At 31.2% G+C, this 23,880-nt stretch overlaps 1 protein-coding gene across 6 annotated transcripts in view; it reads left to right on the top strand.

The window, feature by feature from the left end:
• The first annotated feature begins 14,979 nt into the window (after positions 1-14,979).
• LOC6040757 (kazrin) overlaps positions 14,980-23,880 on the top strand; it is a 189,015-nt gene continuing 180,114 nt past the window's right edge. For 5 of the 6 annotated variants that reach the window (XM_038259767.1, XM_038259768.1, XM_038259762.1 and 2 more), the window contains exon 1: positions 14,980-15,119. The gene's annotated coding sequence lies outside the window, so the exon portion shown is untranslated. The remainder of the gene's footprint in view (positions 15,120-23,880) is intronic. The other variant, XM_038259766.1, reaches the window with a different exon arrangement.

The following is a 23,880-nucleotide window of genomic DNA, read 5'->3' as shown; positions in this document are numbered from 1 at the left end:
AGTATTTCGATTTAATGAAAACATCTGTATTGATTCAGAAATTCATAACTCGGTCGAAGATGTGTTGCACAACCTGGAAATTTCTGAAAAGTTGGCATTTGATGTTTCCTAAAACATATCAGAAAATGAAAAAAATAGTGCGTTTTGCACATCAAGTTTCAATGACAATCACCAAAAAAATTTTTACCGAGCATCATTTTTTTCAGTGTGATCCTTATCCTTACCAACAACTTTGCCGAAGACACCAAATCGATCAAAAATTTCTTTCAAAAGATACAGATTTTTGAATTTTCATATATCATCTGCCAAATTTATATGGACAAAGTAATGATGCAAAATGGCTTTTTTACGATTTTTGCGCGATTCATACGGTTTACTTTTATTCATTTCAGTTTATTCAGTTATCAACGTTTGTTCGTCAAAGAAAAGTGACAAGTCATTTTGCAACGAGTGACCTTCCATCTGCTAATGTTTTTCAACGCAATATTTACACAAGTCTTCCAACACAACCTTGGGCATAATCGAAAGAATTCTGATTTTAGTTTTTATTGCAATTTAAAACTTTTTAATGTTGACCTTCCGGCTTGTTAAACTGTCGATTCTTTCAAGAGCAAAGAAAACTTACTTTGGAAGTTAAAACAAACTTCCAACTATCAGAAACTTTCGACGGTGTCGAATGAAGAAACTTCTCGGAAAAAGTTCAAACGAGTCGTCAAGTGACGCTGGAGTACTTTTCAAGGCTACTTGTGATTTACCAGCACCTCACAAACATACTTTAAATGCTGTGAAAAATCTAATTATGTTTGGTGTGTTGGAGCTGCATTCGCAAACTCACTCACGGGTGGTCACGGGTAGTAAACGAGCAAGTTTCATCTGTTACCAAACTAATTTCATTTCCGAGACCCAGAAAACGGGGAAACATTCGCAACAAACTACCGGTTGGACTGTCGGAGCCGAGTTTATGAAAGGGCTGTGCAGTGGAAAACTCACGACATGACATCCCTGCAGAGTGGAGTTGTGCGCGCCCCCCCTCTCTATTAGCATATTCATAACACGATCTCAGGATTAGAGAGACACTTACGGGGCTGATGTTGATGCAAAGCGCAAAGTGTCAAGCCCATCATCATACGGTTAACTCTCCACTGGATGAAAGCAAACAGCAAAACTCTACCGACAGCCTCGCCTGACAGCTTTCAGCCGAAAAGGAAACCTGGTTGAATGTTTCTCCCTGTCTGGAATTTGAAAAAAGCGTCGAAATTCTGATGAAATGTGAAATGAAAGTAAAACTTTTACATTTGATGAGGATTTTATGTGCACTGAATCCATCTGTAAATTTGTCAAGTTTGTTTTTTGCTGCCTGAGTTGATATTTTTAATGCTATGTATGTCAAGAAAACAAGTCCCACATCCCGCAAAAAATGTTATGAAATTGCTTTCTTTCCTTGATACCTTGATTCCTTCCAACATGTTTAAAGATTTGTTAAACCGTTTTTGTCGATGTTTTCGTTGAAGCAACAGAATTAAAAAGTGAATATAAAAAAGGATTTTACTACCATAAAAATGCATGTTTCAAACATTTTTTTTTTGCTACACCGCATAATTTTTCTTAGTTGAACAAACATGCGTAAACAAATCCAGGAAAAATAGATAGAATACCAAAATGCGCAAAAAAATATCAAAAACAAACAAAGAGCAGACAGTACAATTGAAACACACAACAAAAAAGTATCATTGGATCAAGCGCCAAAAGCAGCTTTCTTTTTCTCGTTGTCGAGCCCACATTGGAGAAAGGAGCTGACACTTTTAGCACGATACCTCTGCGCGAGTTTGTTTGTACAAAAAAAAAAAAAGAATCCATAGTAGAAAACGCCCCCCAAATCAAAGTTCTAGTGTACCAAACGCAAGAATGAGCTCATCGAAAAAATTGGTAATTAAATTTACTGTTTAGAAGTGATTCTAGAGTAGGACGCAGCAGAATCTAAAATTTTAGCGTGTATAGCTCAAATGTAATGAGTCCCTTGCGCATGCATTGCAACTATTACAAAAACATTACATTAAAAATCAAACCTACCAAAGTCGATGTGTGTATGTGTCAGTGTGTTGATATCAAACATTAGCAGAATTTAGGTAATTAACAAAGAACAGATTTTACATCTGCAAATCAAAATATGCCAAAGTGAAACGTAAAAGTTACAAATACAGTTAAACCACTCCAAACCAAATGAAGATGAAACCCACTCTAGATAAAACGAAATCAAGTAGCAAAAATAAATCAAACTGAAGAAATATATTTTAGGTAAATCTGTTAAACCCATTGGTATTGGAAACAATACAAACGCTGTCGAAGGAGCATTGTTAAAACAACAAATAAGATATTGATATTTGATTAAGAGGAAAATTTACAGAATAGCGCTGAAAATATATGGTGTAAATAGTGAAGAGTAATACACACTATCGATACATTAACTCATAAACCGTTGTAATCAGACAGAACAAACACAAATCAAACTATGAATCAAACATGTTGAAAACAAACTGCAAAGAAGATTGTGACTTTGTTAAAGCTGAACCAGCTAATGTGGAACAAATATATGAACTATTGACAACAATGAATTATGTTTTTGTTTATCTATTCCGAATTACACATTAATGTAAAGTAAAGCTTTCTATCCCAATTCTAAACTAAAATAAATACCCAAAAAATCACTACATTGAAAGCTCGCCAGAAAGCTTTACTTTCAACGGCTCTCAGTGCGCATGTCCGATATGGTAGTTTGACATCCAGGTGGCGCTGTTGGTTAAGTTTGGCAAAATATTATCACAGACAAAGGGCAGTGATTTGTTTTTGTTTATAAACAAAACAAATTTAGCAGTTATTCAGAGTGAGCTAAAATACTGCCTGTGATGCTATTTTTGGAGTCAAACTTAGCATAAAAAATTGGACCAATTATTGTATTAAGGTTGGCTCACTTTTCATGTTGGTCTTTTTATCACTTATGAAAGTTTATAAAAATATTTCATGATTTGATAAAGTTAAGGTGAAATCGGATCAAAATATATTTGTGCTTCTTCTTCTTAATCTTCTTCTTCATAATCATCATTGAAATCATAGAGTTATCTAAGCCCGATCTCACGCACACTAGCACGCCATTTGTTTTGCTGGCCGGTACAAAATTTAACCTCAATTTTTTTCGAGTACGTACACGCAATACATGCGCACGTAGATAACTCTATAGAGTGCGCATGTATTGCGTGTACGTACACGAAAAAAAGTGAGGTTAAATTTTGTACCCGCCAGCAAAACAAATGGCGTGCTAGTGTTCGTGAGAACGGGCTTAGATAACTCTATTAATCATTTACAGTGCATTTGTGTTGGTAAGATCATTACACACACCATCACTATCCTGGCAATGTTTACAAACACAGATGAAACACTAATGTGTTTGTTTTGCTTGATGAAAAATTTTACAACATTTTTATAAAACTAATAGTTGTAAAACAACTGAACTAGTGTAATGTGCATTTTAAAACACTTTTTGCATTCAAATGTTGAGGCTTTGCCTTACTTGAATTTTTATTTTTTGTTTGAACTTTGAAACACATATCGAGAAAATTTTCGCTATCAGAAATCAAAATCAACTTGATTCGTTTTGCACCTTTTAGAACTTAAAATTAAAAATAAAATAACTTGCCGTTTACTTCCACGTCCCATTGATCATCGGCTGGAAACTCAAACTCGGAGTCACCACTCTCGGACCTTTGACCGGAAGCTGCATCTGCGACGTTCTGCGATAGATAGTCGTCCGCGGAACGCAGACCTGAAGATCCAAATGGGGCGCGCAGCGTTTCATTTTCGAATACTTCAAAAATTGGTTGTCCAAGTCGGGAGAAGATAGAAATACCGCATTAGGAACTTAAGCCGGAAGCTGCACCTGTGACGTTCTGCGATGAATCGTCCTCCGTCGACTGCTGGCCAGACGATCCATTTCCGACTCCTGAAGCCAGAGGCACCGTTTGATGCAGATTTATCACTTGGGCGGAAGGAACGAAGTAGGCGTTCTCGACTGGGGGCCTTGGGCTGGAAACTAATCCAGCGATGCTCAAATCCGGGATAAAGATTTCAGTTAGGTAGGTTGAAGATTCTGCAAAGAAGTTGCTGTTGTTGTTCGGGGTACACTCCGGCATCTGGATTTCCGCAAGATAAATTGGCAATCCGTCGGGGAAGCCCTCATCCACGGTGCTTGATTCAGACACTGAGCTTCTGATGTTCAAACCCGGTTCTTGGACATCCGGAGGCGAAAAACACAAAGCTGGAGAGTGTCGCAACTGGTCGTGTGCTCTTCATTTTCGCTGGTCATTTGTGACGGATTAGAATCGCCGGATGATCGCAGACAGGCTGTGGAGGAATAAAAAGTATCGTAAACACAAATCGCGTCGATTATGATTTCAATTTACCTGACATGTTGATAAGTTGCTTTCTTGCATTCCAGGGGTCAGTAATGGTCCACGCTAATGGATCCGGTAACGATTCGATTTGTTTCGCGATTTTTTTTCTTGCTTTCACGCTAAAAGGAGCTCGACGTTGCTTGTTTACACGAGGCATTTTCACTCATGAGTGAATCTAAACGTCAAACTACCAGAGCAGGCAAGGTTTTTGATATGCGAAGGTATGACAAATTTATTTCTTTGTTACAAAGTTAATGCGAAATTGGAATTTTGCCTGATATTTTGAAAGAAAAAATATAATTTACCATTTTCTCAGCAAATAAATTTAGATTATTTGTTTTCAACATAAAAAAAACAACTCCAAAACATGTGTCAATAAATAATAAAAGTTTTTTTCTTGTTTTGCAAAACAGAAATTGTCACACCTTATTTAATCTATCAACTTGCTAAGCAGTGTCAGGTCATTACAAATTCTTTAGAAAATGTTTGTTGCTGTAAAATCAATCACTTAAAACTTCAAATATTCAACCAAAAAAGTGTTTTTTATGCTTAAGAAACTGCGTCCTTTTCAAAAGTGGATGATGAAATCATCAATACTTACACCATGATGTGCTGTTGTATCTGTACACTGTTGGATACCAAGACAGTTTTAGTTGGACAAGTTCGACAGCAATCAAAATTGGCCAGTTTAGAGAAGAAAATTGATTTTCTTCAAGCCAAAACTATAATATAATGTGTGGTTCAGCCGTGGAATAACCGTGACGAAATCAAGTGATGAATAGAAGTGGTAATTATGTGCGAAGAAGAGTGCTAAAAACGATGAAGAAGAAAACATCAATGCCAGAATTTTGTGATAAGTGCTCTATAAGAAGTTTTCGGGAAAATTAAGCCAAATAGCCCTTCAAAAGTTAGTGAAAATGATAAATAGTGTCACTATTATGCTGGAGATTAAATTTGCAAAAGGCAGGTGCAGTAATATTGGAACAATGTCAATGTTTCTGGTAACGAGTGACGATCAACGGGATTGTCTAAGGTAGCAACATAAATCATTGATAAAAATTAAGGGCAAGCGACGGCCGCCTTTTCGGCCATTTTTTTGATATCGAGGAATTTCACCTTAAACGCGATTTTTATTTGAAAATTTAGCGCACGCAAATTGAACGGTTATTGTTAGATTGACAGTTCAAATCGCATTTTGTTTTGTTTGTTTGAGCCTACAATAACAACCAGAGCCTTACCGTGGGAGCACGGTTTTGACTTAAAAATTGCAATTGAAGATAAGATGGTTATAAATACAGAAACTGTATTTTATGTTCTAGTTCTCAAATCGATACGAGATAGGTTGAAATAAAAACTAACTGTGAAAATAAAATTTACTTAATATTTTGCTAGAAATCGATCATAACAGGATTTAACTTTTTTCCATTTTTATACTTTTAGATTAATGAAAATAATCGATTCACAGAGTAACTCAGAGTTATTTCATCAGTCATGATTGATTTTCCTTAAACTTGCTAACAATTTTAATTATTTTTCTATGATTGCAAAATTCCAATTCAGTGCAATTCGAAAAGAAAAATAAAAAATGTAACTTTTATCAACAGCGCTAGCACACCATTTTGTAAAAATCAATCAAAGAAATTTCGAAATTCAGCCGAAACTATTTGATGAAACTTATTTATTTTTTGTTAAAAAAAATCTCAACATATTTGGTTAACAAATAATATATTTTTAAAATTTTTCCTAATCGTTATTTTTATGAGTTTTATTGGTTAATTTTTAATTCATTAAGCCAAATACTAGATTTTAGGTGCTTGAAACAATCAATAATAAATCAAATCTAAACATTTATGAAAATTTGAGATATTTTTTTACTGAAACGAAATTGTCCAATATATAACATTTAAGACTTAAAAAAAGTAATTGTGTAAATGAGCATGAGCATGAGCATGAGCATGAGAGACCACCCATGGTTGTCCTTCTCCTAAAAAAAGTAATTGTGTAAATTTTGCTTTACTTAAATTTACTTAAAATATTTATGTGCATGATTTTACTTTAAAAAATACTTAAAATTAGGTTTGAATGGCGGAAAATAACAGCCAATGCAATTTAAAAACTATATATTGAACATATATTGGACAATTATCGAGTCTGGAAAAAGGTTTGAGCATGAGCATGAGCATGAGAGACCACCCATGGTTGTCCTTCTCCGTTGCTGAACAGGACCGTAAAATCCTATCAACACATCCGGTCATACGCTTCAACGATCAAAAGATGTTTCCCTTATCAACAGCATGCATGAATGCGCTGAAAAGATAAAACATCACGATCATCAAAACTAGAGACTGTGCGAATAGGAAACAGTCGTTGGCCACCAACGGCGCCCGCCATGTCAGTTTGTAGATCTCGAGGGGATGGGACGGAATGTTAGTTAGCACAGGCTACCAAGGGTGGGTTCTATACGATATCCACACCCCCGCGTGTGCCGGAAAACTACTTCTACTTGGGATTTTGTTAGTGGGAAAGGGTAATGGCCAGGATTCATCATAGAGGATGATGATATGGCCCAATAATCAATGAATTTCGTTTAATAGGGTGAAGTATTATGTATTCTCAAGGCAAACAATCGGATGATGCGGATGAGACTATTCCCGGTTATTTGGTGTTGAGTTTAGCATAAATGATTCAATCTTAGACAGCCGGCTGCGGAAAGATAGAATCAAAATTATGTGTAATTAAAAGGTGAAATATTATACTCAGCGTAACATATTTACGTAGAGTTGACCTGAGACTATTTATACTTTTAAATTATTATAAGATGAGCGACCAATTAATTATTGATGAGTTATGATGATATCTGAAAGACTTGAACGCGTTGAAACAATATTTTTCACCGTGCTTTACGAGTTATAAAGCTAAAAAGTAATTTCGAGACGACAAACGACGCGAAAAAAAACATGCGACCCGACGGACAGGCATCGCAAAACGGACTCTTTTTAGTGGAATTAACAGGTTATTTGAAACAAAACCACATCGACAAACTCAACCGGCGGCGAGATTTTATCACTCTAAGCCTGAAATAAGACGCAAAACTCACGATCAATCCTGCAAAGCTACCGCTTGGCCCGGTTACCCGTAATCGATTCGATTCAGCCTTAGACAGCCGGCTGTGAAAACCCTGAATCACCGTTAAAATTAGCGAACTTTTAGAGCAAACGTTTTATTTGAACGATCGCGAACCGAATCGAAACAACCGAAAGCTAGAACTAAACCGAAATTTATAAAACTGTGTTAGCTGAAAAAAACATTTTTTAAATGAAAACAAAAATAAACGGATACACTCACGACCATTCTCAATTAAGCCGAAACATTCTAAAACATTGGTAATTTCAACATACTACGAAAAACCGTTCGTAAATTTGTCAGCACCCAAAACATGGCACCGCTCCCCTAATCAAAAGTCATCTAGATAAGAGGGCTTTTGTTAATTTGATTTGGTTAACCGCGGTGGATTTTCTTGAAATAATTCGAACTGTCAAAAATCCACCAAAACATCTACCACATTGATCACACAAAAAACTGTGGTAGAAAAGTATCCACCGGTAGATCCTTTGGTGGATTTTTGACAGTTCGAATTATTTCAAGAAAATCCACCGCGGTTAACCGAATCAAATTAACAAAAGCCCTAAGTTGTTTCGGCTCAATTTCATTCGCTCACCTACACACGCATACTCATTCACACCTTAAAAATGTTCTTATTGGAACTTGCTCACCCGCTTCTGCCTGCTGCTGCTTCAATCGTCGACCCGGCCGCTAGTCTGCCGTCCGGGCGGAACGAAGACATGGATCCAGCCGTCTGCAGCACTCCTGCGTTGAATCCTCTTCACGACAAATCAGTCCATTTTTTGCCAATTTTCGGACACACAGAAACATGTTTCCAAGGCATCACGAACATCATTCGCTACTCTCTTTCTCTCTCTCTCATGCAGTCGGCGCTAGACGCCAAATTCACTACACACTCACACCAGTCGGACAAAACCCGTCACATTACACATTTATACCCCTTCCGGAGGGCAGAACGCCACTGCAGAATGCTTTTGACTGCTCTTCTTGTGGAACAAATCAAGTGAAAAATCCATTTTCACAACTTTTTTCAGTACATTTCACCTTTACCCGTAAGGCAATGATCACTCGCGACGACTCGACCACTTTAACAACCCGTTTCGTAAACCTAACACTATAAAAATCGAAAAAAACAAACCGGTGCCACACGGCATGCGTCCAACTCGACCGCCATCTTCCAATCGAATCATCCGAGTCTGGAAAAAGGTTTGACTTAGTGACAAACTTCATTATGCTGCGGTCCATTCTTTAATGTTGTATTTATTTTGAAAAGCTTTTCTAGAACTGCTGAAACTGTGTGTTACTTGGGCGGCCTTTTTCGATTATAATAAAAGCATTTTTATTTACATTGCGGTAGAAATATTCAAAAAGTTGATTTTGGCAACCCAAGTGCTCTACACAAATCACATCTTTTCATATTTCAATCCTATTTGGATCAAGTTATTTTGTAGTCCACCAAAATTTTTGGCGACCTCTCAGTTTTAAATATCTACTGAGAATTTTTTACTGACATGGATATTTTGTACAATCATTGATTCTGGCGCCCCCAAGGGCTGGCCAACCCCTAGGTACGGCGCTGATATCAACCCACAATAATGGTACAGACAATTTACAGGCAGCGTTGTACTGCACTCAAAAAGACTGTAAATATTCAATGGTGAGTTTATATTAAAACTTATAAATTTGTCCGACTTCCTTATTTGTATCATCATTTCAAGTAACTTCAGTTACTATTACGAACAGTAAAAACAAACTTAAAGCAATGACTAAATTTTCGCATTCCGTCACCAATAAATGACAAGAATCTGACCGAAGACGCTATTAGGTTTTACAGCCAAGCTGTCAAATTTCTAACCTCCAAATCGAGTCGGCGTAAAACCTAATACTGCACGCATGACGCCATTGCCCAAATTTGCCCGACGCATTCTTTGTGAATGCTTGACTGCTGACCACCTACAATCACACGTGTGAGACGCGGACGACGGCTCATTCACAAAGTGGTTTCATTACGCCAGCTGATAAGCGAAACAACATTCCATTTAGACTTGTTTTTCGTGAGTGTCTTTATGTCTGGTGCGACAAGTTGGTATGAACTGCTGCTGAAGCGTTTCGGAAGGGCGAAACTTATCAATAACTTATAAATTTATTTTTTATTTTATCGTTTGTTAAAATATTACAAATAATTGATAATAATTTTCATATTATTTTCACGAAATCATAACATAATGTGCAAACCAAACTAAAAGGCCGGAAATCAATACTTGTGAGAGAAGAGAAACTCAAACGAAGTATCACGAACTGCTCAAAAACTACCGAACTGGAACTGTTGTGCGTATGTTTGCAGGTTCTCTTAAAGTGGAAAAAAAATCTTGAAAACAAATTGGAATAAATGTGCTGTTTGAAACTAAATCTCTTTAAAAATAAAATATTAATGAATACTGACAAAACACTATTAATTTAAAAAAATCCTATTAATTTAAGATTTACCAACCGTTTTTTGCTGTGCATTCAAAAACAGCTGTAAGCACACGAACATTATTCACTTGTTCACCCACAATCGGACCCATTCATAACGAGAATGATTGCCGTTTTACGAGACTCCTCGTTATCACAATTTGTCTCTCTCCCTCTCTGTGCGGTGCCTCTCCGAGAGATGTGCAGTGGCATTTGTGTGCGAAAACAAAAGTAAAAACCAAACTGGAGCAGTCCAATTGAAGGTGGACCAGCTTCTCATGTTGCGAAACTTATCCCGAGTAGTTGAATGTTTTGTTCGAGAAACAAAAACAAACAATTAGATAATTACTTGAAAAAAGCAATCCACAATAATAGCGATCAAGAAGAAAACAAAGCTAATCAAACGCAATTAATTACAGTTATTTATTTGAATTCAAAAATTATTTCTCAAAATTCTTTTAACATGTATGTACCATGTTTAACCATACAAACACATAAAAAATCGATTTTTAATTTTTTAAATAAGGCGCTAATTTGACAAAATCTAAATTTGCGATTTTATACCATTTGAGTTCTAATGGTTGATTTCAAAATGTCTAAAATATTGTTTGTGGTTAATCGATCATACAAAATTGAAAAAAAAAAATTTAACGGTACACATCAACCATAGCTTTTGCACCCAGATTTATGTTACAGACATTTTAGTATCTTCAAAACTACGGGAACTATCGATGTAATTTTTTATTCATCCCCTAATTTACTATCTTCGTAGTTATTTTGACTATTTTTACAATCAGATTCTTGCATGATTGGGTCCGTAAGTTTGATAATTTTGGAATAAGATGACAACAACTTAAGATTCAAAATAAAATTGAAATCTGAAATTTAATATGCATTCTTGAGCTAAAAAGCTGAGAAAATTTTGAAAAGAGCTGAACACACTTCTCGAGTTTTTTTTAGAGTTCCAATAAACCAAATTTTCAGTTTCTGCTTTTTGAGTGTGTTTGAAACCGCCTTGAGTCTGGGGTATTAAAAAACACCCAAAAAGCAAAAACTGAAAATTTGGTTTATTAAACCTTTTCAAAAAAAAAACTCCAGACTTATTTCGACATTATCTAATGTTAAGCTTGAACCAAAACAATCGAAATTATTTTCACCCAAAAGGGAACAACTTTCTAAAATTCCGGCAGCCGCCTTTTTTGTATTTTAAATTTTCCTTAACCCCCTTTCGTTCAAACAAGTTTCCACTTAAAAACAAATTTCATTTTTTTTTTTCAGATTTGAACCCAAACATCTATTAAGAGCAACAAATGTTTTGATTTGTTATCGAGGATTAAAAGAGACAACTGTTGAGCTATGACTCAGCAAGATCAAACAATATGTTTGCAATCTTTTGAAGCACTTTAGTGCTTACAGTTATGCCCCGGTTTTGCACGCCTCGGTTTTGCGCTGCCCCGGTTATGATTCGTTCAGTTGCCTCCCGGCCCAGTGCTTAACTGAAGAACAGAACTTGTGGGATTTTGGTTATATGGGAGACATTGGCTATAATCGTATGAAAATGCATGCAAACATAAAAAATACAGTGTTTTGGAATCAGGATTAGGTCATCTATCCATTGCAGTTATGATAACATGAAAATTTTCACATAAATACACATTTTTCCAGAATTTCGAAAATGCCATGTTTCTCGAAAAAATATTCATTTTTTGCAATTTGCTATTAATACTCGAAATTTAAATAAAACTACATATTTTCGAAAAAATACTTAAAATATCAGTTCTTTCACAATATGGGTATCAAACGATGTGAATTTTGTCATGCATTTTTAATGAAATAAAAACATTTTTTGATATATTATAAAAATCACAAAACAACGTATATTTAAAAAAACATACTCAAATTTTCATTTTTTCACGATATGGGTAGCAATAACTGAATATTTGAGTTTTTTATTTTATTTTTTCGAAAAAATGTACTTTTGTGAATGTTTTGAATGTTTCCTTCACATTCGAAATGAATGAAAAATTCACGTAGATTTGTGAAAAAAATTCATGTTCCCAGTGTTTGAACTGACGACCTTTGGATTGCGAGTCCAACACAGAAAAAAAATGATGGTAATATTCATCAGGAAATGGTGACAGATTTTGTGGCAAAATAAATGATAAATTTTACCCCAAAAAATGATGAATTTTCATCATGTTCACATTTTTACACATTTTTTATGTAATATTACACAAATAAAGAGGTAATATTCAACCTACCAAATTTTCAACATTCCAAAGTTCAACTTTTTTTTCTGTGAACCGCCGCCAGCGATTCCACCGGAGTAGGCTTGGTTTGGTGTGTTGTTTGTACTTATGGCATGGAGACAACTCCTACACCTGGAATGACTTAACGGCCTAACAACCAAGGCCGGGACCGACATTATACTTCCTCATCCGATGGAAGGTTGCAGCAGATGGGAATCGAACCCAGAATTATCCGCTTACAAAGCGGACAGCGTAACCATTCGGCCACGCACTGCCACACATTTCGATCATTTAAAACCCGTGAAAAACTGAAATTTGGAACATTTTTTCGAAAATATGTAGGTTTGTGAAAATTTTGAGTGCTTTCAAAAATTGTTTTCTTTAACCCCGAAATGAATGAAAAATTCCCGATCATTTCACCCAAAGGAAATATATATCTCAAAATCTGCAGCAGGAGATTTGCTACAGAAAATGTTACATTTTATAACATTTTTTGCAGCAAGCTCATAGCTCAATTTTGCCCGCGTGTAAACATGTCAGCGATCTGCAGATCTCACCAACACATATAAAGCTGGCGCGTCCCCGAGCAACACTCCAGAGAAAACATTATGTTCGCACTTTGTCCCTCACAATTCATCAAGCGTCTTAGGGCAGTGGTACACCCAAACGAAAAATATATCTCAAAATCTGCAACAGTGGATTTGCTGCAAAAAATGTTATATTTTATTACATTTTTTGCAGCTAGCCCATAGATCATTTTTGCCCGCGTGTAAACACGTCAGCGATCTGCAGTTCTCACCAACACATAGAATGCTGCGCGTCCCTTGAGCAACACTTAGAGAGAACATTATGTTCGCGCTCTGTCCCTCACCTTTCATCAAGCGTCCATGGCGCGGTGGTAGCGTGTCGGATCAGCAACCTAGCAGTTGATGGTTCAATCCACGTTCTGTTAAGATTTTTTTCCTGCAATACAATCAATCTGCTGTCGGTAATGTCGATAATTGTCGGTAACGGGAAAAAATGTCATACCCCTATATCGCAAAAAATGCATGAGGACAGATTTCATGCAGATTCTGATATACTTTCATGCCGCCATGTATCACAATCATACGACCGCCAGTTGGGTGTTGAAATTTTGAGTATTTTTTTTCGAAAACACGTAGATTTGTGAAAAATTGAGCATTTAAAAAAAATATAGCATTGAAATGTATGAAAAAAATCCGATCATTTGATGATTATTTCGTAAAAAAACTAAAATTTTGAGTATTTTTTCGAAAATAAGTATTTCGTGAAAATTTTGAGAATTTAAAAAAAAAGTTGTCTTTACATTAGAAAAGAATGAAAAAAACCGATCATTTGATACCCGTATTGCGAAAAACTGAAATTTTGAGTATTTTTTTCGAAAATACGTAGATTTGTGAAAAATGTTAGTATTTTCTAAAAAAATCATAACACTAGAAATGTATGAAAAAATCCCGATCATTTGATACCCATATTGTGATAAACTAAAATTTTCAGTTTGTTTTTTTTTTTTTTTGAAAACATGAAGTTTTGTGAAAGTTTTGAGCATTTTCAATAAAAAATGGTATTACATTCGAAATGTATGAAAAAAATGAGATCATTTTATACCCATCATTGGCTGTTTACGAACAAGTAGGCATATATGTTGGATATTTTTATGTTGCTCGCTCAAAACTATATATTTTATAACATTTTATGAAAAAATATGACCTTTTCTCACAATGTGTCGTAAACAACATTGAACTACAACTTGAAGCCCCAGACGATCAAATTTGAATGACTTTAGTATGTTTGTTACGTGCATTTTTGAAAAAATACTCGAAAAAGGTACTTTTATCATTCATGCTCATCGCGCGAATTGTAAACCATTTTTGGGATGTTTTTGTTGCATGGAAATATTGTTCCTGACTATCATTTTAGGGGTGAGCACCAAGGTTTTGATCACCTTTCATTTTTTTTTTTTTTTTTGGGTTGCCATTTTGTCAATTTGTGTATGTCAGTGTAATCATACATTTGGAAGGTTTCGTTTGAACATAATTTGAATTCTTGCGAAATTTAAAAAAAAAACTTTTCGTTTGTACTTACCTGTTTTTTTGAAAACAAATAATTACAAAATACCTGGACTGATGTAAAAAGTATTAAAAAACACATTTTCATCATTCAAACGTTGAAAATATTTCTAGAAATTTGTTATTTTCGCTCTCTACTCGACTTTGGTTATAGTCGAGGAACATACTTTTATTTGACCACACATCAATGAGAGTTTACAGAACATCAATCCTGTTTACAGAAGATGACTTTTGTATCAACGAAACATTTTAAAACTGCTTCATACTGGCATTCCAAACCACAACATTTTTTTTTATCCAGCCAGCAAAACAACGGACGTACTAATGTCCGTGAAATCCGGCTCAGATATATATCTCTATAATCTCGGCCCACTGTGTCATTTTCCGTTTTCACCCAATACACCAACCCCTTTGATGTCACTCACCACAGACACCAACCAAAAACCCCTTCCGTTATCCTGGCTATCCTCGCGCCCGCTCACGTCACGATCCTGCACGCATGCTCCGCGCCCTCCCCTTATCCTTTCCGAAGAAGAAGCTGCACGCCGTCGTGCGCGTGAGTGAGCGCGTGCTCTCACCGTTCAGAGACACTTGCCGCGTTGGTCGTCGGAAGCTCGACGCGAGTCACCGCCGTCAGTTTCATTCTTATCGCGGTCCGAGTCGTGTCGTGTCGTGTTTGCCAGGGTGAGCGTGTGTGCTGCAAAGCTCAACCCCACAGAAGGAGGAGGAGGAAGAAGAAGAAGCAGCAGAAACGGAAGGTAAACAGCGGAACGGAACCAAGGGGAGGCTGTTGGTGGTGTGGTGGTGTTGGTGGGGTGAGTCGTGAGAAGGGGTGAGCTGTGAGAACGGAGTTGGGGGTGAAAGTCGGCACTACCACACAAGCGTCGTAGTAGGCTCGCAAAAGGGAGTTGGGTGTTGTGCGTGGAGAGTTGTGGTGTGTAGCAGGCCGTGAATGTCACGGAAGCGGAAAGTGTTGGTGTAGTCTGCAGCAAAGTAGGCTGTGTGCGTGATCGGTTCGTGGTGTGAGAGGATTTACCCACCCACCGACGCAATGTTTGCACATGTGTGTGTGTGTAGTTAGTGTGACGTAGTGCGAATTGGGAAGATAGGATACAACTGCAAGTACGAAGAAAATCAAGTTTAGGAGGATTTTCAAACCTACCTGTTTCGAGGATAAAAATCGCAAACCAATCAACCAAAATTTATCTAGTTGAGGCACATCATCGCGGTTGGTCGATTCCTCGGTTCCACCCTGAAGCATTTCCACGTTGACGTTTCGTGGTCATTTTGGAATCCAATTTTCTCCTCCCTAAACATCAACGGGATGTGGACCCTTGTCCGGGAAATATGGGCTGGTTTCTTTAAACTGCCGCCCCCGCGCACCGTCATGTGCCAAACCGAGAGCGGCCCAGTCGGAAACCAAATGTCAGATTTTGTGACACGAAAAAAAAAACGGATCGGAAAAAAGAAGACAGTCCTCCGTCAGGAGTCATTGTTTGACATTGCGAAAGGTAAAGGCGAAAAATTGTTGTCGTTTGCGTGGTAAAGGTTCAGTGCTGTGGGGAAAAATTACAATTATTGTTGTCAAACGATTCGTAGCTCTCAAATGCCTATTTTTAATTTTTTCCGTGTTCGAGAAGTTATTTTAAGCAACTTTTTTTCAACGAAAAACTTTACTTCTCTAGTATTTTGTTTGAGCTTGTTTTCACATTTTCTGCTCTTGAACGATACCATCGTCTTTGAATTGGCATAGCCTGGGATATAACAAAACTAACTGCTTACTTATTTTTACAAAACATATCGGACTCAAGTTGACTCAAGAAAATGTAATTTTAATGTCACATAAAATAAGTGAAACTTTCAAACCTGACATTTTCTTAACATTTTTAGAGTTTTTTTCCAATTAAAGATTAAAATTTGTTCGAAAGAGCAAAATATCATATCAACCGCATGATTTTTACTTTTTTGAATTATTGCCTTTTTAACTGAAACAGTAAAAAAGTCAACAATCTACTCGATGGCGTCAAAGTTTTTGAAATCCCAACGCCTTTTCATCAATCTGTGTTTCAAAATTCGTTTATTTTAAAAAGATTGAAAGTACAGGCGAACAACATGTACTTCCATCAGGCACCTAATGTTGGCATATATCAAATCTTTGAAGGTCAATTACAACTTATAAATCGTTTTTATCTGAAAACATGTAATAAATAAAACTTTAAATACTTTAAATACTTTAAATACTTAAAATATTTAAAATATTTTGAATACTTTAAATACTTTAAATACTCTAAATACTCTAAATACTTTAAATACTTTAGGTACTTGTAGTACTTTAAATACTTTAAATACTTTTAATACTTTAAATACTTTAAATACTTTAAATACTTTAAATACTTTAGGTACTTGTAGTACTTTAAATACTTTAAATACTTTAAATACTTTAAATACTTTAAATACTCTAAATACTCTAAATACTTTAAATACTTTAGGTACTTGTAGTACTTTAAATACTTTAAATACTTTAAATACTTTAAATACTTTAAATACTTTAAATACTTTAAATACTTTAAATACTTTAAATACTTAAAATACTCTAAATACTTTAAATACTTTAGGTACTTGTTAAATACTTTAAATACTTTAAATACTTTAAATACTTTAAATACTTTAAATACTTTAAATACTTTAAATACTTTAAATACTTTAAATACTTTAAATACTTTAAATACTTTAAATACTTTAAATACTTTAAATACTTTAAATACTTTAAATACTTTAAGTACTTTAAATACTTTAAATACTTTAAATACTTTAAATACTTTAAATACTTTAAATACTTTAAATACTTTAAATACTTTAAATACTTTAAATACTTTAAATACTTTAAATACTTTAAATACTTTAAATACTTTAAATACTTTAAATACTTTAAATACTTTAAATACTTTAAATACTTTAAATACTTTAAATACTTTAAATACTTTAAATACTTTAGGTACTTGTAGTACTTTAAATACTTTAAATACTTTAAATACTTTAAATACTTTAAATACTTTAGGTACTTGTAGTACTTTAAATACTTTAAATACTTTAAATACTTTAAATACTTTAGGTACTTGTAGTACTTTAAATACTTTAAATACTTTAAATACTTTAAATACTTTAAATACTCTAAATACTCTAAATACTTTAAATACTTTAAATACTTGTAGTACTTTAAATACTTTAAATACTTTAAATACTTTAAATACTTTAAATACTTTAAATACTTTAAATACTTTAAATACTTTAAATACTTTAAATACTTTAAATACTTTAAATACTTTAAATACTTTAAATACTTTAAATACTTTAAATACTTTAGGTACTTGTAGTACTTTAAATACTTTAAATACTTTAAATACTTTAAATACTTTAAATACTTTAAATACTTTAAATACTTTAGGTACTTGTAGTACTTTAAATACTTTAAATACTTTAAATACTTTAAATACTTTAAATACTTTAAATACTTTAAATACTTTAGGTACTTGTAGTACTTTAAATACTTTAAATACTTTAAATACTTTAAATACTTTAAATACTTTAAATACTTTAAATACTTTAAATGCTTTAAATACTTTAAATACTTTAAATACTTTAAATACTTTAAATACTTTAAATACTTTAAATACTTTAAATACTTTAAATACTTTAAATACTTTAAATACTTTAAATACTTTAATACTTTAAATACTTTAAATACTTTAGGTACTTGAGGTACTTTAGTACTTTAAATACTTTAAATACTTTAAATACTTTAAATACTTTAGGTACTTGTAGTACTTTAAATACTTTAAATACTTTAAATACTTTAAATACTTTAAATACTTTAAATACTTTAAATACTTTAGGTACTTGTAGTACTTTAAATACTTTAAATACTTTAAATACTTTAAATACTTTAGGTACTTGTAGTACTTTAAATACTTTAAATACTTTAAATACTTTAAATACTTTAAATACTTTAAATACTCTAAATACTCTAAATACTTTAAATACTTTAGGTACTTGTAGTACTTTAAATACTTTAAATACTTTAAATACTTTAAATACTTTAAATACTTTAAATACTTTAAATACTTTAAATACTTTAAATACTTTAAATACTTTAAATACTTTAAATACTCTAAATACTCTAAATACTTTAAATACTTTAGGTACTTGTTGTACTTTAAATACTTTAAATACTTTAAATACTTTAAATACTTTAAATACTTTAAATACTTTAAATACTTTAAATACTTTAAATACTTTGAATACTTTAACTTTAAATACTTTAAATACTTTAAATACTAAATACTCTAAATATTTAAATACTTTAAATACTTTAGGTACTTGTTGTACTTAAATACTTTAAATACTTTAAATACTTTAAATACTTTAAATACTTTAAATACTTTAAAAACTTTAAATACTTTGAATACTTTAAATACTTTAAATACTTTAAATACTTTAAATACTTTAAATACTTTAAATACTTCAAATACTTTAAATACTTTAAGTACTTTAAATACTTTAAATACTTTAAATACTTTAAATACTTTAAATACTTTAAATACTTTAGGTACTTGTAGTACTTTAAATACTTTAAATACTTTAAATACTTTAAATACTTTAAATACTTTAAATACTTTAAATACTTTAAATACTTTAAATACTTTAAATACTTTAAATACTTTAAATACTTTAAATACTTTAAATACTTTAAATACTTTAAATACTTTAAATACTTTAAATACTTTAAATACTTTAAATACTTTAAATACTTTAGGTACTTGTAGTACTTTAAATACTTTAAATACTTTAAATACTTTAAATACTTTAAATACTTTAAATACTTTAGGTACTTGTAGTACTTTAAATACTTTAAATACTTTAAATACTTTAAATACTTTAAATACTTTAAATACTTTAAATACTTTAAATACTTTAAATACTTTAAATACTTTAAATACTTTAAATACTCTAAATTTAAATACTTTAAATACTTTAGGTACTTGTTGTAATTTTAAATACTTTAAATACTTTAAATACTTTAAATACTTTAAATACTTTAAATACTTTAAATACTTTAAATACTTTAAATACTTTAAATACTTTGAATACTTTAAATACTTTAAATACTTTAAATACTTTAAATACTTTAAATACTTTAAATACTTTAAATACTCAAATACTTTAAATACTTTAAGTACTTTAAATACTTTAAATACTTTAAATACTTTAAATACTTTAAATACTTTAAATACTTTAAATACTTTAAATACTTAAATACTTTAAATACTTTAAATACTTTAAATACTTTAAATACTTTAAATACTTTAAATACTTTAAATACTTTAAATACTTTAAATACTTTAAATACTTTAAATACTTTAAATACTTTAAATACTTTAGGTACTTGTAGTACTTTAAATACTTTAAATACTTTAAATACTTTAAATACTTTAGGTACTTGTAGTACTTTAAATACTTTAAATACTTTAAATACTTTAAATACTTTAAATACTCTAAATACTCTAAATACTTTAAATGATTGGTGCGCTGGAAGTGGGGACGCGAAGTCGTGATTATACAGGTTAATTTTTTTGTGTGCTTTTTTGTCGCTGTTCGTATCGGATGAGTGATTGTGCTAATCGAATAATAGCATCATTGGTGCGCTAAGTACGCGAAATTGTGATGATGCAGGTTATTTTTTTGTGTGCTTTTGTGTCGCTGTTCGTTAGGGTGAGTGATTGTGGTGATCGAATAATAGCATGACCTACTGAATTATTTGTATCTTGAGCGTAATTTTCGTTGAGTAATTGTGTTTTTTGTGATTTTTTGTAATTTTTTTTTTTTGAGATCTTAATTAATTGTTTTGTATTTTCAAAGCCCTTCCTATATCATCGTTGATCGGAAGGCACGGCGTCGGGTAAATTGTGTATAATGTTTTGAATAAGGTTTTATTTCTAATGGTGAAAAGCCATTTCTATATAATGATCGAAAGACGCACTGACATTTTGGATTAATTAATAGTGGAGTGAAATAATTGTGTGTGAGTACTTTGTGTTAACCAAAAGACCTTCCTATAGCATCGTTGCTCGGAAGGCTCGCTGACGGGTCTGTTATGAAAGTCCTCCCCATAGCATCGTAGCTCGGGAGGCATCGAAAAGCCAATACCTATCCTACTAACCTAAAAATAATAATCACGTGATGCTTGAAGGAGATGCTGTGGATTCAACGGTCTCAAGCGGTATCAACAAGTATAGCGAAAACTGTGTGCTTGATGAGTCTGCAATCAACTATCGGACTAACATTCCTCCCTTTCGTTGAACTGCAGGCTTCTGGAGGGCGCCTTTATTGACTAATAAAGTAGGGATCTTCAGAGGTTAAACAGTGAACGGATGGTTGGCTCCCACTGATCATTTTTGATTCATTGTTTAACTTCAGCTGATCTGTCAATAACGGAGTAGCAGCTCATTGGCAGTCAACCATGCTCATGCTCATGCTCATGCTCAATACTCTAAATACTTTAAATACTTTAGGTACTTGTAGTACTTTAAATACTTTAAATACTTTAAATACTTTAAATACTTTAAATACTTTAAATACTTTAAATACTTTAAATACTTTAAATACTTTAAATACTTTAAATACTTTAAATACTCTAAATACTCTAAATACTTTAAATACTTTAGGTACTTGTTGTACTTTAAATACTTTAAATACTTTAAATACTTTAAATACTTTAAATACTTTAAATACCTTAAATACTTTAAATACTTTAAATACTTTAAATACTTTAAATACTTTGAATACTTTAAATACTTTAAATACTTTAAATACTTTAAATACTTTAAATACTTCAAATACTTTAAATACTTTAAGTACTTTAAATACTTTAAATACTTTAAATACTTTAAATACTTTAAATACTTTAAATACTTTAAATACTTTAAATACTTTAAATACTTTAAATACTTTAAATACTTTAAATACTTTAAATACTTTAAATACTTTAAATACTTTAAATACTTTAAATACTTTAAATACTTTAAATACTTTAAATACTTTAAATACTTTAAATACTTTAAATACTTTAAATACTTTAGGTACTTATAGTACTTTAAATACTTTAAATACTTTAAATACTTTAAATACTTTAAATACTTTAAATACTTTAAATACTTTAAATACTTTAGGTACTTGTAGTACTTTAAATACTTTAAATACTTTAAATACTTTAAATACTTTAGGTACTTGTAGTACTTTAAATACTTTAAATACTTTAAATACTTTAAATACTCTAAATACTCTAAATACTTTAAATACTTTAGGTACTTGTAGTACTTTAAATACTTTAAATACTTTAAATACTTTAAATACTTTAAATACTTTAAATACTTTAAATACTTTAAATACTTTAAATACTCTAAATACTCTAAATACTTTAAATACTTTAGGTACTTGTTGTACTTTAAATACTTTAAATACTTTAAATACTTTAAATACTTTAAATACTTTAAATACTTTAAATACTTTGAATACTTTAAATACTTTAAATACTTTAAATACTTTAAATACTTTAAATACTTTAAATACTTCAAATACTTTAAATACTTTAAGTACTTTAAATACTTTAAATACTTTAAATACTTTAAATACTTTAAATACTTTAAATACTTTAAATACTTTAAATACTTTAAATACTTTAAATACTTTAAATACTTTAAATACTTAAATACTTTAAATACTTTAAATACTTTAAATACTTTAAATACTTTAAATACTTTAAATACTTTAAATACTTTAAATACTTTAAATACTTTAAATACTTTAAATACTTTAAATACTTTAAATACTTTAAATACTTTAGGTACTTGTAGTACTTTAAATACTTTAAATACTTTAGGTACTTGTAGTACTTTAAATACTTTAAATACTTTAAATACTTTAAATACTTTAGGTACTTGTTGTACTTTAAATACTTTAGGTACTTGTAGTACTTTAAATACTTTAAATACTTTAAATACTTTAAATACTTTAGGTACTTGTAGTACTTTAAATACTTTAAATACTTTAAATACTCTAAATACTCTAAATACTTTAAATACTTTAGGTACTTGTAGTACTTTAAATACTTTAAATACTTTAAATACTTTAAATACTTTAAATACTTTAAATACTTTAAATACTTTAAATACTTTAAATACTTTAAATACTTTAAATACTTTAAATACTTTAAATACTTTAAATACTCTAAATACTCTAAATACTTTAAATACTTTAGGTACTTGTTGTACTTTAAATACTTTAAATACTTTAAATACTTTAAATACTTTAAATACTTTAAATACTTTAAATACTTTAAATACTTTAAATACTTTAAATACTTTAAATACTTTGAATACTTTAAATACTTTAAATACTTTAAATACTTTAAATACTTCAAATACTTTAAATACTTTAAGTACTTTAAATACTTTAAATACTTTAAATACTTTAAATACTTTAAATACTTTAAATACTTTAAATACTTTAAATACTTTAAATACTTTAAATACTTTAAATACTTTAAATACTTTAAATACTTTAAATACTTTAAATACTTTAAATACTTTAAATACTTTAAATACTTTAAATACTTTAAATACTTTAAATACTTTAAATACTTTAAATACTTTAAATACTTTAAATACTTTAAATACTTTAGGTACTTATAGTACTTTAAATACTTTAAATACTTTAAATACTTTAAATACTTTAAATACTTTAAATACTTTAAATACTTTAGGTACTTGTAGTACTTTAAATACTTTAAATACTTTAAATACTTTAGGTACTTGTAGTACTTTAAATACTTTAAATACTTTAAATACTTTAAATACTCTAAATACTCTAAATACTTTAAATACTTTAGGTACTTGTAGTACTTTAAATACTTCAAATACTTTAAATACTTTAAGTACTTTAAATACTTTAAATACTTTAAATACTTTAAATACTCTAAATACTTTAAATACTTTAAATACTTTAAATACTTTAAATACTTTAAATACTTTAAATACTTTATATACTCGAAATACTAAATACTTAATATGTACTAAGATTGAACTGTGATCGATATTACGAAACTTCAAGTAAACTCATAAAGATTGAACATTTTTGACAATATTTAATCGCTAAAAGCAATAAAAATTGTCGTTTTTTTACAATTATTTTTACATCACTGAACAATTCCCCAACAACCAACGACCAATAAAGAAATGCGCGCGCGCTCAAAATTTGCGTGGGTGTTTTGTTTTCCGAGGTTCAGCTGTTCCTGCTGTCTCGCACAACCTCCCCTCAGTGGATTTCACCTGCTTTTCCTGCACCTCTGGAAAACAGAGCCACTGACTGCTTAGTCACTTTTTTTCGGGCTTTCTTCCGATCCCACCACCACCAACACCCTCTTCTGTAAGGACAACGAGGAGCGACGCGTGACGACGGTGAGGG

Source organism: Culex quinquefasciatus, chromosome 3, assembly GCF_015732765.1.
Source record: "Culex quinquefasciatus strain JHB chromosome 3, VPISU_Cqui_1.0_pri_paternal, whole genome shotgun sequence".
NCBI classification, from domain to species: domain Eukaryota; kingdom Metazoa; phylum Arthropoda; class Insecta; order Diptera; family Culicidae; genus Culex; species Culex quinquefasciatus.
This window is presented reverse-complemented; position numbering and strand designations above follow the sequence as displayed.